The following is a 3,279-nucleotide window of genomic DNA, read 5'->3' as shown; positions in this document are numbered from 1 at the left end:
GGAGTGTTGGAGAGATTCTCCAAGGGTCAGATCCAGAAGACCTCAAAGGCCCTTGGCGAGAACAGACCTAGAACCAGTGTTTGTGTGTGTTGTGTGTGTGTGAAAAGCTAGCAGGAGGCCTTCAAGCAAGGAGGGTTGGGCATCTTAGGGGCTATGACATTAACTCAGGGCAAAAAGCTTGTCAGTGAGGCTGAGAAGAGGAGACAGCGCGGCAGAGAGGTTTAAAAGATAGAGCTAAGGAGCTTGTTCACCACCTAGAGAGGGCTCCTCCTGAGCACTCCTGCTTGGGGAGGTTGGGTATCTGGGAACTACTGCAGCACTAACTACAAACGGAGAGGCACAAGTGTGTGTGTGTGTGTGTGGGGGGGGTAGCTCCTGTTCTCCTTGTTGGGAACAAATACTGAACAAAAAGCAACTGAAGGGAGAAGAGGCGTACCCTAGCCCACTGAGCTGGGAAGCTGCTTCATGAGGACCTGTGGCGGCAGAAGCAGGAAACAATCCTCTCGTATCTCAGCAGATTGCAACTTAGAGGGCTGAGGCTGGAATCTGAACAAGCTATAGCCTATACCACCCACCTCCAAGATACCCATTTCTGCCAGCTCGGCCTCACTGTAGTAACTGGAGCACAAGGGTGGGGTTCCTCAGCTCATCATGTCTTGGAGAATACTTCCAGAGCTGAGATGTGTGTGTGTGGGGGTCTGAGCTATAACCTCAAGGCTCATCTACCCCAGAACATTCTTCAACTTTCCCAAACAGCACCTATAGCTGAGGACCAAGTATTCAAGGCCATGAGCCTGTCAGGGGCATTCCATATTCAAACTGTTACAGTGGATGTCAAGGAGATGCTGAACAAGTTGGGCAGTGGCACACAGTAGGCCATCAGCTTCAGACCTGCTCACCGAGGCTTCTGTGGAGCACAGAAGTAGAAAGAGGCTGAGCTAGCTGTAGACCAACTCAAGTTGTGCCCAGAGCTGAAGTCAGCCAGGAGAGGATGAAGAGCAACAACATGGAGAAGAGATAATGTCCCAAAGATCATGCTTAATTAGGGCTCAGAGGCAGATGGACTTGTCCAAAATCAAGAGTGGGCTTCCAGGGAGGAGAGGATGGGAGAGACTTAGGGGCAAAGTGTGTGCAGCTGTGTGCCTGGGAAGACGCTTATTTTGAAATTTATATTAAGGACTTGAAATAACAAAAAAACAGCGATGGAAATCTCATAGCATGGCATACGACCATAACATCATCAAGCTTGTCAAAATGTTTTAAAAAGTAAATGAAAAACCCTCATGATTTAGAAAGTATTTACCGAACTGTTACTTCTGTCAGATTCCACATTAGTTGGCTTTCGGCAAAATATCCAAGTACGAGAAAATATTACTTTAGTGTTCGTTTATAACTAATTGTTAGTTTTCTTATTTGCTGTCTTTCTTCCCTTAAAACTCTGTACAACAGTCTGGTGTCAGTGTGCTAGCTTTCTGTTGCTGCAAGAGAAAAATAACTGAGAAAATCCACTTAAAGGGGATTTACTTTGTCTTGCAGTTTCAGTTCCTGGCTCCACTGTTTTGGGCCTGAGGCAAGGCAGGGCACGGCAGCATTGGTGATGTGTGGCAGAGGCTTCCAATCCATGACATCCAGCAAGAAAGGGTTGGAGGAAGGGAGAGAGAGGAAGCAGAGAGGAGAGGTGTGGGAGGCAGAGGGAAGGGCTGGGGTAAGAGCATGGCCCCATGGGCCTGCTTCCTCTAAGTAGGTCCCACCCCTTATGTCTCCATCATCTCTGAACCTATCAGTGGGTCAATCCATCAATGAGCTCACAGCACTCACAATCTATAACTCCCAGCGCCCCATCTCTAAATTGTACCAGGAGACAGTTTTTAGTTATATGAGCCTGTGATGAGCTAATCCATCTGGTCAGGTAAGACGCCAGACATGAGCCAATTGGATTCTGTTTTAAGGTGGAAATCATTAGCCCGTTAGTCAGAGCTATTCATTATTCTCAATGCTGAACCATCTCTGTGTAGCCCTGGCTGTCCTAGAACTCACTCTGTAGAGCAGGCTGGCCTCAAACTCAGAAATCTGCCTGCCTCTTCCTCTCAAATGCTGGGATTAAAGGCATGAGCCACCATGCCTGGCAATACTGACTTCTTATTTATTTATTTATTTATTTATTTATTTATTTATTTATTTATTTATTTATTTATTTATTATATGTAAGTACACTGTAGCTGTCTTCAGACACTCCAGAAGAGGGAGTCAGATGTCGTTATGGATGGTTGTGAGCCACCATGTGGTTGCTGGGATTTGAACTCAGGACCTTCAGAAGAGCAGTCGGATGCTCTTACCCACTGAGCCATCTCACCAGCCCCAATACTGACTTCTTTTTTTTTTTTTTAAGATGGTGATTTTTATTTTTTAGAGAAGTTTTTTTTTTTTTTTAGAATTAATTTTTTTATTAGGTATTTTCCTCATTTACATTTCCAATGCTATCCAAAAAGTCCCCAATACACTCCCCCCCACACTTCCCTACCCACCCACTCCCACTTTTTGGCCCTGGCGTTCCCCTGTACTGGGGCATATAAAGTTTGCAAGTCCAATGGGCCTCTCTTTCCAGTGATGGCCGACTAGGCCATCTTTTGATACATATGCAGCTAGAGTCAAGAGCTCTGGGGTACTGGTTAGTTCATAATGTTGTTCCACCTATAGGGTTGCAGATCCCTTTAGCTCCTTGGGTACTTTCTCTAACTCCTCCATTGGGGGCCCTGTGATCCATCCAATAGCTGACTGTGAGCATCCACGTCTGTGTTTGCTAGGCCCCGGCATTGTCTCACAAGAGACAGCTATATCTGGGTCCTTTCAGCAAAATCTTGCTAGTGTATGCAATGGTATCAGCGTTTGGAAGCTGATTATGGGATGGATCCCTGGATATGGCAGTCTTTAGATGGTCCATCCTTTCGTCACAGCTCCAAACTTTATCTCTGTAACTCTTTCCATGGGTGTTTTGTTCCCAATTCTAAGAAGGGGCACAGTGTCCACACTTTGGTCTTCATTCTTCTTGAGTTTCATGCGTTTAACAAATTGTATCTTATATCTTGGGTATCCTAAGTTTTTGGGCTAATATCCACTTATCAGTGAGTACATATTGTGTGAGTTCCTTTGTGATTGTGTTACCTCACTCAGGATGATGCCCTCCAGGTCCATCCAATACTGACTTTTTTTTTTAAAGGATTTATTTATTATATGTAAGTACACTGTAGCTGTCCTCAGACACTCCAGAAGAGGGAGTCA

Source organism: Mus musculus, chromosome 14 (assembly GCF_000001635.26).
Source record: "Mus musculus strain C57BL/6J chromosome 14, GRCm38.p6 C57BL/6J".
NCBI lineage: Eukaryota > Metazoa > Chordata > Mammalia > Rodentia > Muridae > Mus > Mus musculus.
The sequence above is the reverse complement of the archived record's forward strand: the minus strand, read 5'-3'. Positions refer to the sequence as shown.